This window comes from Euleptes europaea, chromosome 2 (assembly GCF_029931775.1).
Source record: "Euleptes europaea isolate rEulEur1 chromosome 2, rEulEur1.hap1, whole genome shotgun sequence".
Lineage (NCBI taxonomy): Eukaryota > Metazoa > Chordata > Lepidosauria > Squamata > Sphaerodactylidae > Euleptes > Euleptes europaea.
Genome location: NC_079313.1, coordinates 105,123,284 through 105,142,318, shown reverse-complemented (window position 1 = coordinate 105,142,318; position 19,035 = coordinate 105,123,284). Strand labels below are relative to the sequence as shown.

At 42.8% G+C, this 19,035-nt stretch overlaps 1 pseudogene; it reads left to right on the top strand.

Moving 5' to 3' along the window:
- Positions 1–5,793: 5,793 nt before the first annotated feature.
- LOC130474030 (U2 spliceosomal RNA) lies at positions 5,794–5,882 on the top strand (annotated as a pseudogene).
- Positions 5,883–19,035: the final 13,153 nt, after the last annotated feature.

The following is a 19,035-nucleotide window of genomic DNA, read 5'->3' as shown; positions in this document are numbered from 1 at the left end:
GGGAGCTGACAACAGAAGATCAGATAAAGGTAGATTGGCTGTTTGTTGTGAAGGAGAGAAGGAAGCAGGGGGAGAGGCTATGGGGGCTTTCAGGGAGGGAAATAGGAAATAGTGAGGGAGGGGGAATAAGATCCCTCCAAGTCCTTGCAGGTTCCAACTTGTAATACCTAATTTCAGCAGGGATAAAGTAAGCAGAGTATAGGAACTTTTTTTATATTTCCAGTGTGGCACAGGAGTGCTGAACGGGAATTTTAGGAAGTTCCTGCAGATGTGGCCAAATTACCTTCCTTATAGGTCTGCAAGTCATCAGTTGCTTCAGCTGTTGTACCCAGAAACATCAAGCCATCGTACAAGCATTGTACACTAGGAGAGGGTTAACTTCTTTCCGAATGCAAAATGCCCTCATGGGAATGGAATGTGTAGTGTTTGTAAGTGGCTGTGCCCCAGAATCCTTTGAGAGTCTACTGACTACTGAATGTTAACAATCAGTATTATTAAAGAACAATTGATGGCCTGTAACCAAACAACAGAAACTAATTACTGGAAAACTTTTATTGTACTTTAATTACTGGGCCTCTTTGTCAATTAGCAGGAGAGAGAGAGAGAGAAAGAGAGAGAGAGAACTCAACTCATTTTATAGTAATAATAAATTTCCTAGAACTACAATTATCAGTTGCTGAAAAGAATGACTCTATTAATGCTTAATATTAAGGCATTGCCTCACTCCCAAATAAATGTGAAATTGCTTAAACAAATAAACAACTCCATGGAATGTAATAGATATTCTTCTCATGGAATTCTGCTGTCATCTGATGCATTTACGTGAAGTTTCAGTAGATTTTTTCCCTGTTATCTGAGTGCATTCCTTCTAACATTTCCTTTTTTATATACACTGGCAATATGAATGGGGTCTTTTGAAAGCAGCATAGATGATGTGACTGGGGTGCTGAGCTTTTTTTGTATTGATTGATTCAGCATAGAGAAGCATTACCTGAAACACCCATGATGATTAAGTGGCAAACCGAGCCTTGAACCCAGGCTCGCATGGAATTAGGTTGCATTCACATGGCAACAATTCCCCAGTGTGCCCTCACCACAAATGCAGAGGTGTTTACATTAGCAGGGGATCATCTGCATGGGGGTTTTCTCTGTGCTTTCCTTACTATCTCCTTGTGGTCCCCCCCCCACACACACACACACCTCAAGCCGTGAGAGGATTTTTTGCTGGCTTTTTAAAAATTGTAGAAGCTATATCACTATAGTTTTGTGTGTGTGTGTTAAGTGCCGTCAAGTCGCTTCCAACTCATGGCAACCCTATGAATCAACATCCTCCAAAAAGTCCTATCTTTGACAGCCTTGCTCAGATCTTGCAAACTGAGGGCTGTGGCTTCCTTTATTGAGTCAATCCATCCCTTGTTGGGTCTTCCTCTTTTCCTGCTGCCTTGAACTTTTCCTAGCATGATTGTCTTCTCTAGTGACTCTTGTCTTCTCATAATGTGACCAAAATATGATAGCCTCAGTTTAGTCGTTTTAGCTTCTAGGGTCAGTTCAGGCTTGATTTGATCTATAACCCACTGATATATATATATATATATTTTGGAAGTCCACGGTATCCATAACACTCTCCTCCAACACCACATTTCATAGTTTTATACCACTGCAGAAATATAGAACTAGTGTTTTGCTTTTATGACAACAAATATCCTACTGATGGTAGGGGATGGAAATGATGGTTGCAAGGAGATACTGAGGGGAAAATGACCTTGGGCCAGTCATATACATTTATCCTAACCTACCTCACAGGGTTGTTGTGAAGATTAAATGGAAGAGACAAGAATAATGTAAGCTACTTTGGGTACACATTGGGATGAAAGGTGGGGTGTAAATGAGAAAATAAATAAATAAATAAATAAAATGGTGCTGATATAGGGCAGGTTCTTGCCCACGTTGTGAATAAACCCATGTTGACTGTGACCTTTTCAGAAAGAGCATACCGAAACAGGTTTGGGAAAGATTGTAGAGCAAATCCAGCAAGTATACTGGTACACCATGATATTCTGTAGATGCCGCTTGGGAAGGGTGGAGAATGCCTGTGTGGAAGAAGCCTTAGATCACGGCCTAGCTTGGATGTAATGCCAACCCATGGTTTGACATTACGTGAACAAGCCTCAGGGATCCCTGAGCAAATATGCTTCTTGCTTCTTCCACTTCCCCTTATATGCTGCTTGACAAATTCATCTGCTTTTTGCAGCAAAACCTATTCACAGAGGCTGCAATGCAATACCTCTCCTTCCCAAAATAAAACATGTGGCTGTTGCTGTCTAATCAGAGCAGGAGTTCATCAGAGAATTGTTTCTTCCATTCTTTTCCCCCCTACCAGCAGCATTCAAAGGATGAATGTGGTTTGCTGTGTTAGGTTGCCAATGGTCATCCATCTATTTAGCACACTTTTGTCCTGCCCTTCCCACCCCCCACCAAGAAGCTCAGGGTTCTCCTCTCCACATTTTATCCTGATAACAACCCTGTGAGGTTTAGACCGAAAGTGAGGACTGACCCAAGGTCACCCAGTGAGTTTCATTGCACAGTGGAGACTTGAACTTAAGTCTCCCAGATTCCAGTCTGACACTCTAACCACTATACCACACTGGAGACCTACGAGGGTAGCTTCCTGTCTGGCCTGTATCTGTCCTCACTAAGCTTCTCGGAACATTGGTGAGTGGTGTTTCATCAATAACTTTTGAAGACATGTCTAGTTCTTTCAAATCACATAATTTAACATTTTAAAGTAGTATTTTATATTGTACATATAGTATATGTAATGTAGTACATAGCCAAGATCAAGTTAATTCATGCCATAGTATTCCCTATTACTATGTATGGGTATGAAAGCTGGACAATGGAGAAAGCTGATAGAAAGAAAGTAGATTCCTTTGAAATGCGGCATTGGAGGAGAGTGTTACGGATACTGTGGACTGCCAAAATAACAAATCAGTGGATTATAGATCAAATCAAGCCTGAACTGAACTGACCCTAGAAGCTAAAATGACTACTGTGGCTGTCAAACTTTGGTACATTATGAGAAGATAAGAGTTACTGGAAATGACAATCATGCTAGGAAAAGTTGAAGGCAGCAGGAAAAGAAGACCACCAACAAGAGATGAATTGACTCTATAAAGGAAGCCACAGCCCTCAATTTGTAAGATCTGAGCAAGGCTGTTAAGGATAGTATAGGACGTTTTGGAGGACATTGAGTCATAGGGTCGCTGCGAGTCAGAAATGACTTGACAGTACTTGACACTAGGGCTGTCAATTCGGTTCATCCCGAACCAAAAAACAGCCGAATTTCCCCCGATTCAGCGGTTTTTAGCTCGGATGGAACCGAACTCAAAAAAGGCGGAAAAACGGAGAGCCAAATTCGGCGAGTTCGGGGTGTTTGGTGACTAAATTCAGAAAATTCGGGGTTCGGCGCAGCAGCATAACCGTCAGTTAGTAAGCAGCATTCTCCTGCGGCCAATCGGTGGCCAAGCAGGGTCTTCTTCTGGCCAATCAGTCGCGATTGAGCATGTGAGCCCAGCTGCTGCGCGGCCCGGGGAGAGAAAGAGAGAGTATCTGTTTGTGTGAGAAAGAAATCCCCGGGGAGGAGTGCATGTGCACATTCGCTCCTTTCCGTGGCTGCAGGGGGCGCATTTTTGGGGGTAGAGCCCCCAAACTTTCAGCGTAGCTTCAAAGGACCCTTCTTGCAAGAACCCCCAAGTTTTGTAAAGATGGGATTAGGGGGGGCTGAAATATGGGCCCCGAAAGGGGTCCCCCCTTAATGTGCATTTTTATTCCATTTACAGCACACATTCGAGCCATTCTGTGGCTGCAAGGGGTACATTTTTGGGGGTACAGCCCCCAAACTTTCAGTGTAGCTTCAGAGGAGCCTTCTTGAAAGAACCCCCAAGTTTTGTAAAGATGGGATCAGGGACCCCCGAAATATGGGGTCCCCTCTTTCCCTATTGGGATGAATGGGATCAGCCGATCCTGTGTGCATCTCGAGAGCGGCGATTCCAAGGCAAAACCTCCCGTGCTTAAATGGAATCGTATTGGATTACCCAGTCCTCCCAGTCCCTCCTGATGGAACAGAAGACATCCACAGTAAGACCCCTTTTGGGGCTTTAATTTTTTTCCGTGTGTATGTGGGGGGGGAAGCAGAGTCTGTGTGTGTGGGGGGCGTTTCTGTGGGGGGTGGAAGCCAAAGGAGGCTTTCACCCGTTCTGCCAAGGGGTGTGTGACTGCTCACCTCTGTGGGAGTGTGTGTACTGCTTTTAAAGTTTTAAAGTTTAAAGTTGAGTCTATGCGGCGGCTAGCGAGTCTCTCTCTCTGCTCGGCACCCAGGCCGCGTCTCCTCCTTGGTGTTTTCCCCTGTTTTTGCCCCTAGCCTGGGGTTGAGTGCAACGGGGCGACTTGCGTGAGATCCCCTGCGTCTTGGAATTTTTCCCTGTTTGGGGGGTGCACCGTGGTGCCATATTGGTTGGAGAGGTGGTAGGTGGTGCTGGTGAGACTTGCTTGAGTTTGGTGGGGTTGTTTGCATAAGGGGGAGCGTCCCTCCACCATGAGAAGAAGGAGCAGGGCAGAAAATACAAACTCTGTTTTTTTTTTTTTTTTGCACAGTCTGTTTTGCTGCTCGCTCAAAAATGTTTTTGCAAAATCTGACTTTCACAATACATTTGCACGGTCCAAGTCACCTGCTCCTTTTTTTCCTTTTTGCTGAGTTAATTAATAGCTCACGTGTTGCTTTGCATTGCATTGCATTGCAATGGTTAGCATGGGAGGTTTTGCCTTGGGTTTGCCGCTCTCTAGATGCATAGGATTGGCTGATCCCATTCATCCCAATAGGGAAAAGGGGGGACCCCATATTTTGGGGGGGCCTGATCCCATCTTTACAAAACTTGGGGGTTCTTGCGAGAAGGCTTTTCTGAAGCTACGCTGAAGGTTTGGGGGCTGTACCCCAAAAATGCGCCCCCTGCAGCCACGGAATGGCTTGAATGTGTGCTGTAAATGAAATAAAAATGCACATTAAGGGGGGACCCCTTTTGGGGGCCATATTTCGGGGGGGCTGATCCCATCTTTACAAAACTCGGGGGTTCTTGCAAGAAGGGTCCTTTGAAGCTACGCTGAAAGTTTGGGGGCTGTACCCCCAAAAATGCACCCCCTGCAGCCACAGAATGGCTGGAATGTAGTTTTTATGGCTTTATTCGGCCAAATTTTCCTCCAAAATCAAATCTCGCACCGAATTCCTCGGATCCGAAGCAGGGGAGTTCGGACTTCGGCATTTCCCGAATTAAAACAGGCCAAATTTTGCCGAATCCGAATTTTACTGGATTTTTTTTCAACAGCCCTACTTAACACACACACACACACACACACACACACACACTGTAGTATATTATACTGCCTATCTATTTTATTATGTCCTTCCTCTATGGAGCTCAGGATGATACATAGGGTTCACCCTGCCTACAATTGATCTTCACAACAGCTCTGGGATGTAAGTTAAGCTCACAGGCTGGACCACAAGTAACCAGACAGTGTCATGGCCGAGTCTGGGTCTGTACTGGGATTTCAGTTTTGTGCTTCTAGCCAACTGTGTGCCACCAGAGCAAGGAAACCTATTGCCCCACACTAGATATGCTACTAAGGGTTGTTTGGTATGGTATTGTATAGTATATCGCTTCTCGGCCTTTTGGCTAAGATCAAGTATAGTATAGTATAGTATAGTATAGTATAGTATAGTATAGTATAGTATAGTAAATTGCTTCTCGGCCTTTTGGCTAAGATCAAGTGTAGTATAGTATAGTATAGTACAGTATAGTGCGTACACTCACAAACAAGCACCATTTAAACCCTGAAGTCCCCTTCCTTGTCTATTTATTTGCTGGGGGGGAGGCAGTGGTCTGGCTACAAAGTACTACAAGAGCACCAAAAATATTGGGTCTCTTCAAAACAGACAGACTTGAAATCCCCCCCCCCCCCGCAGTGGCATTGCAAGTATGATCTTGCCCCAGAGTGATCAAAGGAATTATAGGAGGGCAGGCAATGAGTTTTCAGCATGTTCAACATAGACTAATGACCTGAATTTGCAGTTGCACCGGGAGGAGCAAATGGCAAGTAGCTTATCAATTTGTCACGGCCTGTCTTATTTTATATGACTTGAATAGACTGGGTTTTGAGCAACTGAGAGAATCCAGACTCACGCCTGTAGGTGACTTTAATGCGCACTGTAATCTATAGTCTCCTGACACTCCCATTCATAAGTGATGATGCAGAGCCTAGTAAAGATCAAACCAAAACCAAACAGGATATAAAGAATTTCTCGTGGGGCATATCTGTTAGACAAGTGAGGTGTAAATACTTCACATACACAAACTTCTTTGAGGATTCTGTTCAGCGTTGATTTCTAGTGCTTGTGCGTTGTGTGCATGCATGCGCACACACATGCGATTGGCAAAGGAGAAAATATGCAGAGTAATTTATGCAGTATGCATATCAGATATGTTTACTTTAAAAAAGTCACGACAGAGCCAGGGAGGTGGGGAGCAGCAAGGAGAACAGTCATATAGGAAGAAGTGAATTAGTATCAGAGACTGCTTGGAGCTTTTATTGCTAGAGGTTAATAGGATGCTTATATAAGAAACGTGAAAAGGAGGTACATCTGTACAGCAGCTAGGTAGGACAAGAATGGAAATCCTTTCATGTCACCATTTCCCCCTCTAACACTGCTTAAATTCTCTGCTTGCTTCCGCAGTTTCTCCCTTGTTATTTTTCTTATCCCTTTTACTTCCCGTGTACAAAAAAATACCATCCTGTGAATACTGTTGTGTAGCATCAAGCAAACAGTCACGGGTGGCTTTAGGGTTTTATATAGCCTGATTGCTGTCTCGATGGCTTTTGATGATCACTGGCTATTCCCAGCTATTGGAGTTTGCAGGCTACACCTACCTACCAAGTGTCTGTTTGTGTTTACGGCCATGGAGAAAACAGTCTGGCCCTGAAACAAACTCTGTTTTGAAGCTGGCTGGCAAGAGACTGTTGTGTGTGGAGGGGAGCTGCACGCATCTGGCTGACGCTTTTAAAGATTTAATGCTACTCTAAAGACAAGTACCTGTGGTCTGCCTGCTCCCTCCTGCTCAGAGTATGTATCGGTACATATTCTGATATCTCACAAGCCTCACAAGGTGATTGTCCAAACCAACCTAAGTCTACACAGAATCCTACTCAGGACTAACCGATGGAGTTACTTCTTAGGAGTACACTGTGACTCTGTGAAAGACTGTCCCTTGAAATTTCCTTCCACTTCAGGAAGTGGGAAACATGAAGTAATATTTGGGCTGAGGAGAATGTGCTGCAGACACAGAGACTGGGACTCCACATGAAGTTGCCAATTCATCTTATAAATCCCTGGCCGACGGCTTTTTCTCTGCAAAGTGGCACTAGGAAGGGGCCGTCTGCAGCAGAGAAAATCTGATCAGGACAATGGCCTGCTGCACCCACACAACACCGGGTATTGCACTATCATTGAGCATAATGATTCTCAACTGGATGTTCCTGTGTGAACCAGACAATCCAGTTGTGAATGACTGCGACAGGGCAACAATCGTGCAGTATCCAACTGTGTGTGGCTGCAGTTGTGGTGCTCTCTGCTCAGCCTTCTCTTTCCCTCTACTTTCTCTCAGCAGCTCCAGGCAGCCACTTTGACCACTTTGACCTTCATATGGTTTCAGATGTGTTCCTATCCAATAATCAATTTATCATTTCAAATATGTGACATTGCCAAATCTTGCTTTCTTAATGTTGAAAAAAACATTTGCATAGGTAAAGATTCCAGATGTGTTCTGGGTCAGGTGATGCAAGAGTGAATAAAACCAGGGCCATGTCTGCACTGCACGTTTGCAGCTCCGAATTCTGCGGGCTTTCCCTGCATGTTCCCACTTCAACTCACCCGGAGGATTCCGAGGACGTCTCCAGAGCACAATTTCGCCGCGTTAAGCGCATCCGCTTATACGGCGAATTAAAAAAATAAAGCGTCCTCCACACCCAGTGCCTTTAAGTGGGAACATGCAATGCGTGTTCCATCCACTTCCTGCTGCCAGCCCACTTCCTGCTGCCAGCCAACTCCCGCACTCCCCCCGCCTCCCTTACTAACACAAGACCAATCGCCGTCCTTGCTTGGAGCGCCGACGGCATGCGTGGAGAGAGTGCCAGCCTGGGCTTATCAAATGCAGTGGAGAAAGGTGGCATGGTGGGAACAGAAATTTAAACTCGTCTTGGATGCTTTCATACTGGACGCGTGTAAATTGCAAGGTAAGTTGCTGGTGTGTTCACGGGCCAGATTGGTCAGCTGAGGGGGTTACCGCACTTTGTATTCCTGGCAATGTATTAAGAGTTTTGAAAATGTTATAAAAAACATCGCTTTAAAAGGGTTTTTGGATACCACAGCTTATAAATGGTTGGAAGATGTCTTCACAGCTAAAGGGGCCAAACAAAGTGCAAACAGTATTTTTTATAACGTTTTCAAACTCTTAATACATCGCTGGGAATACAAGTGCGGTAACCCCCTGAATAGTATTCATGAGAAGAGTAAAACATAAATTCATGTCTACCTAGTGAAGATCCACTACACACATGTGATGAAGTGGACACTAGTCCACAAACACTTACACTAGAATAAAAAACATGTTAGTCTTTAAGATGCCACCAAATTTCTCTTTATTTTTGCTGCAACAGACTTATGTGACCACCTCTCTGAAATGATTACCAAGTAGGTATTTATCTGATAGAGCAGTATTTGATACAGAAGCAATGAGATTCATTATTCTCTCTCCCCCCAGCGATTCATTCCATTTTTCTCATTTGCCACATTACCATTCCACTCACACTTGGTACCAACAGCACCGGAGTAAAGAGGGGCAGAGCTGCAAGCAGGGCCTGGGGGAAACAATCATACAACCATTACAGTGCATCTGGAACACTGCCGGGGATCTATTTATCTCACAGTTCCAATGTGTTAATTTAGTTGGATGAACCAGCAAAAACTAGAGCCGGTCTTTTATCTCAGTCTTTTTGTTTTATAAGTGATCTTCCTGGCTTTTCCCCCTCACAAAGTTCAGTAAGTCTGTCTAACAACATAATGGCTCTCTCTCTCTCTCTCTCTCTCTCTCTCTCTCTCTCTCTCTCTCTCTCTCTCATTCTCATTCTCTCTCTCTCTCTCTCTCTCTCTCTCTCTCTCTCTCTCTCTCTCTCTCTCTCTCTCTCTCTCTCTCTCTCGCCACCCATGAAGCAAGTTAGTTAGTCAGTTTGGCCAAACATAGCTATGACGCAACCCATCATCACTGCCTTCACTGTCATAATCCTCCCCTTTCACCAACAGGAGATGTTACCATAATAAAGTCTAACTCACTTGAATGCAGGAAATGTGGGGACGTCTCCCCCCTCCCCCCCCATCAAGAGCACACTGATGCCCCCCTTTTTTTGTAAAGACCTTTAATGACTACAAGTGCTCAGGCTAAGACTTTTGTGTCAGATACAAAAGAATAAAAACTACTGAACTATTTGTGGCAGTAGGATTCATCTGGCCTCGTGCTCCTTTCCCCCTGATTGTGGTGTTTGTTCTCGTCCTCTTATTCCATGATGAATGGATTCCCTTCCCTGGTACATTCTCCAAAGCAAGATTTTAGTGCCACTGCATATCCAAAGCCACAGAAGGTACGCCATCTTGTCATGCCACCTTGAAGTATATTTTTCCAAGGTAGCTTTAGCATTTGCCTGTTTATATATGGACGTTCACACCATCCTTTTTTTCAGAAAAGCTAAAAGTACCATTTGTGTGTATGTGTGTGAGGAGAAATAGTGGGATATTAAAAATTCCTTCAAATTTAGGGCTTTGATCCACCAGAGAGTTTCTTGTAGGCAGAATAATTTTCACCCATGGAACATAAATTTCCCACCTTTCCCCTCCCACTGTAACTGAAAATGCTTTGTAAAGTGATGTTTTCACAGGTTCCCTGTCCCTCAGGATTTATTATAGGATTTCCACGTCTCCCACTATAGAGGGAAATCTCCCACTGGCAAGCCTGACCCCCTACTGCCTCTTAGTAGGGTAGCAGGGGGGGAATGCAGGGGAAATCACCATTGCTTCGATGGCATGATGTCACTTCTGGCACCATCCCAAAAGTGACACAATGCATCAGGGCAATGCTCTAGGATTCCACTAGGTAAAACTACAGAGTTTCAGTGGACTTCTAGAGCATCACCTCAACACAATGACATCATGCGCTGGAAGTGACATCATGCTGTCAGAGTGACAGCAAGTTGAATCCTCACCCTTGATCTGTCAACTGTATAGGAGTAGCATTTCAGGGGGCAACTGCAGCTGCAGAGGGGAGGGGGAGGCAAGGAAGTCACACTCCACAAGGGGAAACCTTCTGCCTGCAGTAACGCAACAGTGGATCCAAACCAAAATGACTAAGCATAAAATTCACCATTATTGATAATGGTGTATATCTGCTGCTTGTAATGACCACTATATTCCAGTAATGGTATTGCAATGGGTTACACTGCTTGCTCAAGCAAGTACCACAGGCGGAATATGGTTATACACATACATGGCCTCACATTGGCTAAATTTTGTTAACACATACATATATATCACCTGATTGTTCCACACTTGATTGGTGTAGCCCTGGGTGCACAAGTTATATGTGTATAAGAAATATGCGTAGAAAGAGGGATTTCACTCACTAGCCCCACCCCACTACCACCACCCCATTTGCACAGCACAGAGTCTACACATGAATAAAGTGTACATTTGTAGTTTCTATCCACGTGACCAGCAACCCAGGCTTTCAAAGGTTCCCAGTCATGTGAGTGCACATGAAATGTACCTTGCTGGCTTTAGGGTACAGGCACATAGGTGGGGGTGTGGCAAGTTGGCACAATCCCACTCCCTTCTCTGCACATTGCCTGCACAGATTTCTGTCATGCACAAAAAAGTGTGCACGGCGTGTATACTTGATGGCTGGCAGCTGTACGCACGAACTGACTACACTGAAAAACATTGTCTTTGACGTGATGTTCGTTAATATAAAAATTCTACCTGCAATGTTAAGTCTGTGATGGTCCATTTGCACCTGTAAACCGTCTCAGTCGATGTTGCAGCCAGGAGAAGAGCAGGCACATGTGAATCAGGCCAAGGGCTATTGGAACAGTGAAGTTGCCATGGGTACGCAAGGGTCTGAACCAAATTTGTACTTGAATAAAAATTACAAGTGGGCTGTGCGCTACTGATTGTGTGTGTGAAATAGCAATGGCACTGGCAAGGGAGGCAGGGAGGTCTGGCTCGGCTTCCCACCAAAGAATCCTTTTGTGAACCACTTACTACAGTGCAGGATTATGTCAGCCTCCAGGCACAAGTCCAATAAGCATTAAAGAAAGACAGTGAGTGTTGAACACCACTGCGGCCTAGTGGCTAATTATTAATATGTTTGGGATTGGACTGAGAAGAGATGGATTCAAATCCCTGCTTAGTCATGAGATTGCAGGATGAAGCTAGGTTAATCGCTGTCTCTGGCCGGGGGAGGGCAGGCTAGAAATACAAATAAATAAACAAATAAACAACCTGCCTCACAGGGTTGTTGTGAGAACAGAACAAGCAATTTCCTACGTGTGCCATCCATGAACACATGAAGTGGTGTTCTATCAAGGTCAGCATCGACGATTATGTCTCACAGTGGCTCTCCAGAGTCGCAGCTGGAGGTCTTTCACATGTCCTTCTGTCTGATCCTGTCAGCTGGAGATGTTGGGGATTCTGCATGCAAAGCAGATGCTCTACCACTGAGACATGCCCCCCACCCCGTTTCCATAGATCTTTGGAAAAAGAAGGTGACAAAGATGAAATGGGTAACTAAACTGGCACATAAGGTAAGACAGCCCCACCATTTCCTTCTTCCACAATGTTATTCTCTTATGTACCCCTAACTGCAAAATGTCTGATCATGGAACATACAAAAAGTTGCATCAGTACCAGTAAAGACAGCAGCAGCAATGAAGGACTATGGCTTGGGGAGGGGCTGTGGCTCAGTGGCAGAGCATTTGCTTGGCATGAAGAAGTTCCCGGATTCAAACCCCAGCATATCCAGATGTGAAAGACTCCTGCCCAAGACCCTGGAGAACTCTAGCCAGTCAAAGACAATATTTACCTTGATGGACCAATGGTCTGAATCAGTATAAGACACTTTCATGTGTGTGTGATCAGTGATTGGTGGCATGGTCCCATTCAAGACCTTTGCTTCTGGTCTTAAGTAGAAGAGCCCGGAGATGTAAGAGCAAGCCAAGGGCTAAGGATGTAGAAAAGGGCCTCCCCATGTTATGCTTAACAAAAAAAAAAAGAACATCCATCCCATTATTTCCTCCCATTGCTTATCTTATCTGATTAGGCTTAAGACTCTCTATTATTTCCCCTTAAGTACAATGGAGCCATAGTGTTTATTATTGTACTCTATCTTGTTTCACAACCTGGATATTTTTAGATGAGTCTCTGTAAAATCTGGGATTTAGTGCACAGAGCCTAATGGAATTCTCTCTCTCTCTCCCTCTCTCTTTAATGTCAAGTCTCATACCCCCTGAGCCAAAGCAATGCTGTTGAAACAGACATAAAAGCATTTTTGTAAAGGTCCTCTGATTTAAAAAAAAACTGCAAGAAAGAAGATCATTGGTATAGGCTAAGAACATGTGAAAGGCAAGAAAATAGCTTCCCCTTCTTATTGTGAAATCAGAGTGCTGGGTGTTGCTTCGGGGAGCAATGATCATTCCCTGAACTGGAAGGTAAGTCTCTGGTCTGGCCTCTTATAGCTTAGCTTAGAAAAGTTTATAACAAGCTTTCATTATTGGTTAGTGGGATGTTCACCTGAATATACAAATTCTACCATCTCTTTGTTCTTGCTATCATCTGAAAGCAATGCATGTTTTTGTATGACATTTACTACATTCATATGCAACCTTTGCTCCAGGGAGCTGAAAGCAACATACATAAGGTACTGAGGTGCTTCTCCAGCCAAGCAATGACCAGACCTACCCACTCTCCTTCATCAAGGTCACAACATCATGTGTCTTCTGAACATGCCTTGAGTATGGAATAGTTCGAAAACAACATTTCACAGTATTTTGGAGGGGTTTGTAAAATGGGAACATATGAAGATGATGAAACACAAATTTTATTCACTTATAATTTTTGTTAAAGTGACTAAAATTTGTCCTAGTGAAAAACCAATGAAAACTTCAAGATAAGTGATATTTTGGACTCAAAACATGATTGGATAAGCCGGGCCCACCATCTCTGTGATATTATGATTCACATGCAATGACAGAAGTTCATCATTACATGCACAAGTCTGGCGGATATTTAATCCTGATTCAAATAACAATTTGGAAGGAAGAGAACAAACCACAGTTTGTGATTTGGACACTACAACAAACTATGGTTTGCCATAAAAGCAGACAGGACCATGCTTTATATTTATGAACCATGTCCCTGCTCTCTCATCTCAGCTAGAGTTTAAACCAATTATCAAAATAAAGGTTCAAAACGGCATGGTCTTCAAATCACAGATGTTACAAGTTATTGCCTGGAGGATACAGTGGAGACGCTAGCACACATTTTGCTTCATTGTGAACATTATAATGATGCCAGAAATCGTTTAATCACCACCCTCCTATATCGATTTGTACACTCTCACACCTCTGATACCTCCTTGGTAGAATATCTATTGGAAGATAGGGTGAGCTATATCTCATATTCGGTAGCAAAATTTTGCTTTTATGTTTGCTGGAAACGGAAGACACTTATGAAGAACAAAGACCATATGGGTAAACCTTCAGACTAACTGGTACAGAAGAGATGCTGTAAGTGGAAGTTGTATAATTTTAATATAGGATGTATATTTTACGTATATTTTACATTTTATGCTGGCCTTTGGCTGTAATAATAAATGATCTGATTTGATTTGATTGCTTGGATGACACATTCTAGTGCAGCCCGTATAACAGATCGAATGGATGTGGATTGCCCTCAGTGGTATCAGAAATGAATAATTATTCTTAAAAGTACACATTAAGGAAGCCAGATAGGGATATAGTTCAACAGCTTACAGAGATCAGGACTACAACATTTGGGGTTTGGGAGTCTTTTAAGATCTAAATTCTATAAGTAATCTATAGGGACACAGGCAATACATTATGGCCAACGTAGTACTTACAGTACCAGACTAAGATCTGGAAGCTCCAGGATGGAATCCCCACTCTGCCAGGGAAGACTGCTAGGTAACCTTGGGTCAGTCACTCTCTCTCAGCTGAACCTCCATGACAGTATTGTGATGATCAAATGGAGGGAGAATGGTGTCATGAAATGGTCTTGGACACTATTGGGGAGAAATGCATGGTATAAATATCTGAAATAAAAATAAATAAACATTTCAAATAATATATTCTACAAAGGCAGATTTTCCATTAGCATCGAAGTGTCTTACAGTTTTAAACTCAGCTGACACAAAATTTTACTTCATAAAACTTACATGGCCTTTAGCTCTAAAATACTATAAAACCCAAGACCCAAAATATTCAATGACTGTTTTATTATAATGCCCCTCTGATTAGCATGTCAGACACAATTCTTCAATATTTAAAGGATGGCAAAAATCTCAGGTCTATTGCTCAAAAAAAGTATAAGCTCTTGTATTTTCTGCAGCTGTTACGATCTTTTTTCAAAACGTTTCTCTTATTGGTTCAAGTTTAAGAAAAATTGTGTCTTTATCCTGAATGTATGGAGACTATTCTTCCAGGTACAGACAACACTTTCATGAGTCTCCTGCTTGTCTTTCTACCCATCATGGAAGTTCTCTCTCTTATTCAGGCCAGAAAGTAAATATTTTGCTCCAGATAGTGATGTCTGTTGTAGTCTTATATTGAATCCAGGTAGCACTAGTCAATCCAGCTTTCTCCTTGAAGCACCATCCTATACGTGAAGAATCTCTTTGTTATGGATTAAAGCGCGTGCTCTCCTGTCAATATCAGAAGGGGTTTTTGGGGTGTTCAGGATACACTCCTCTCCCTTCTCCCTTTCTCATGTTTTTCTTTCTCACCCCAGGGTGAAGGGGAAGGATTTTTTTTCTTTAGGGAGTCATGATGAAGCGAGTACCCCCACTTTTGTGAGTGTTTTCAGTGCTCCTTTTATGTTTAATGGGCATTACACTCCTTAAGGCAGTCTACATCTCTGCAGAGCTTATGCTGGTGTGCTTCCTCTTCTTCCTGAGGCACTCCGCTTCAATGGACACCCTTCTGTAGAGGTTCTTCACAAAGGAAATCATGATCCCTTTGGCCTTGCTTGTCATATACTCAATGGACCTTTCCAGTTATCTCAGGATCTTAGCTTCATTCAGGGAGGGAGCGATGAGGTTCCTACTGCTGTTTTTTCCATTGTCATTGGTTTTGGCCTTGCTGCCCCCTTCGCTTGAAGCTGCCTTTCTTTTTCACAGACTGCGCCTTTCTATGCTTGGGCTTCTGTCTTTTCAGTGTCAAGGCATGTTTCTTCCTTCTGAGCAAAGCAGGCATGGCTTCAATCTGCTTCTTCTCTATGAGCCTTCCTGATTATAAGTGTCAGGACCTCACTCAAGGTATAAGGATATATTGTCAAGTATGCAAATGTCAGAGCATTTCTAAGCTCAAGGATTGGCTGGCACCGACAAAGCAATTGCTTGTAACATTGTGATGCCGCCTGTACAGGCCCAGGTACTTCACAATGAGGGTCAATACAATATTCCCTCCTATCTGAAATGAAGAGGGTTGTCACCTACACTTCACAGACTGTTAGAAGAAGGACTGTGACATGTAGGAAGCTATGAGAATTTTTATGTAGCTGTAGCAGAGTGTCGATTTCTGTCTATCACCTTCTTCCAAATGGTCATCTACAATTTAATAATTGTAATAATAACATTTAACTCATTGAATTCTTATCAACCACTTCACAACTATTTTCATTCTGTAAATGTATTTGTTCCACTTGTTAAAAGCTCATCAGTTACAATACTATAAGACTTTATGAGTGAAACTTCCATAGCTACCTGGATCCATGCATCTGTATCCCACAAGCATAGGGTTGCGAACCTCTAGGTACTAGCCGGAGATCTCCTGCTATTACAACTGATCTCCAGCTGATAAGATCAGTTAACCTGGAGAAAATGGCCACTTTGGCAATTGAACTCTATGGCATTTAAGTCCTTTCCCACCCCAAACCCTGCCCTTTTCAGGCTCCACCCCAAAAACCTCCCGCCGGTTGCGAAGAGGGACCTGGCAACCCTACACAAGCAGCTTTGAAAATAAAAGGTTGTTATGCAGGTCGATTGTCAATACAGGTTTGTCCCATCCTTCTTCCAATGCATTCAGGGAGTTATACTAGACGAAGGCCACCTAGTGTACTTTATGGTGAGTCGGGATTACAATCCAGGCTTATTTTCAGGTCGGTAAACCCGATATGCACAGCCCAAGGTACGAGGTAATGTGACTCTTGATTTAATCCTAATAGACGCTCAAATAAAACACATGCCATAAGTAATGAGTTGCCATCATGGTTAGACAGCAGCATCAAGAAGGCTTTAGCTCACCAGATGGTCTTTGAAAAGTAAAGTCTTATACAAGTGAAGACAACACAAATGTATATGCACTGCACAAATTAGATAGAAAACTACGAAAGCTAGCCATGAAGGAATATGCAAAGCTAGTCACTCAGAAAACAATTCAAAGCAGGTCTACTCAGAATAGTGTTGCCAGCTCCGGGTATGGAAATACCTGGAGTTGTTGGGGCAGAGCCTGAGGAGGGCGGGATTTGGAGAGGGGAGGGACTTCAATGCTATAGAGTCCAGTTGCCAGAGGTGAACTGATCTCTATCGGGTGGAGATCAGTTGTAATAGCAGGAGGTCTCCAGCCACCACCTGGAGTTCGGCGACCCTAACTCAGAAGTAACTCCCATTTTATTCAGTAGGATTTACTCCCAGGAAAGTACTCTTAGAATTGCACTGTATAGAAACTAATAATAAATATGTAAGGTGGAAGTTAGAATTGAAAGTACTTACCTGTGTTCAAATCAGCTGCTGAAAGTCTGGGCTTTGTTTAACAGACAACCCGAAATGTTCATCTGTGTTTGTCTACTCTCTGAGTACCTGAGCTTACATTATTAAAATCAAAGGCCCATGGGATTATATCCAGTCCCATAATGATCTTGCTACCACACAATAGCTCATCTCTTAGAGCATTCTTTATTGGGCATATTTTTGAAAAAGATGCTTCTATGGCTGTGGCTCAGGTTTGACTGTTAATATAGTGCCCTCCTTATGAGTTACCTATGAGCATTTGGTTGACCACTATTGGGGACAGAGGACCAGCCTAAATGGACCCTTGGTCTGATCCAGCAAAGCAACTGTTTTCATAAGAGTGCCATGCTTCATTATTCTTTTCTGCTACTTGAAGAAAATATGGTTAATTAAAAATGATCAGCTTTTGTATGCAAAATAACCTGATTGTAAAAACGAGCTTAATATTTTTTCTATTCATTATCATCAGCAATAAGAGCTTTTATTTTTTAAAAGGTGCAAACCAAAGACCAGGAACTGGAGGGGGTGTAAGGCTGAGCCCAAACTACACAGCACAGACTGTGGCTTTGCTTTGCTGCTTTGTTCCTTTCTCAAGCTTAATGCAGGAGCACACTCGAATAATGTGCCACCAGATGTACCATGTTATTCGGCATGCCAAGTGCATTCTTTCAGGGAGATAACCATTCCAGCAGGTCTATTTTTAATTTAGTTCCTTGATAGAACATTTAGCTGTTTCTGTTAGAGAAGAATTTTGTAATGGGATCCTATCATGTCTATTGGAAAGAGTTCCAGCCTCCCACTACTGAGAAGTGTAAAGCTATTGGCAACATATGGCATCCCTGTGGAGCTATTTAATTGCAGAAAGGGCTGCCAAGAGATTGGTAGGGAAAGAACTTGAGGGGGGGGAGACAAAGTTTTATAGTTCCCCCATTTCCCCCTTTTCAGCATCATACATTTAAACAAGAGTAGTCACATTTTCTACCTTCTTTCTAGATGTAGAAATTAGTCACGATAAATTATGCAGTCTTTTGTGACTAAGACAGTATTTCATATATATCAGTGCCGAGATTTCCTCTGATAGATTCATATGTACTCTTATTATCGCAGGGGTAAAGAGTTTTATTTCAACATGTATTTAGAGACCAACTCTGTACATATTTCCCCATTGTCTCTGTAATATTGTGTAAAACACACACACACATTTTAGGACAATTGTCTTTGTAACATATTTTTATTAATATTTCATAGCCATAAGAGCTAGAACTAGTGAGATTAATCATCAAAGTATCCACAACAGAAGCCACAGCGTCCTATACATGGAGTGGTGTTTGGCACAGGTATCTTTGCAGAGGTATAGTTAGCACGTGATTAAACTTTTCCTGAAGTAAACACTTCTCAGGAGCACTTGTATCCACAACACCTCATGCATACAGAAAGAGAAGGCTTCGGTGTGGGCACAGTATATACAGAGTTACCCTAAATCAAGACAGGGATTTTTATTTATTTTTTTAAAAAGACCCTCTTTAATAGTAACTGAAGCAAATTTCTTGACCAGAACTACAGCAGAAAAGAATTTGGTTTGCCAAATACAGTCATGCAGGGTGAAAGTATGACACATTTTCTCATGAGTTTCAAAGAATGTCATGCAGGTTTTGCCATGAAATTTTAAACTGCATGGCGAAATGTGGGTTTCTTTGTCAGGTTTCAGAGGGAGAAAACTCAACATGTTACCTCAAAATGTAAGTTCATCAAACCCAGATTTGGCACTTCATAAATAAAATCAATTTGTTGTTTGCAGATTCAACTTCTCTCTCTCTCTCTCTCTCTCTCAGTAACTAATTTCAGTAATAACTTGTAG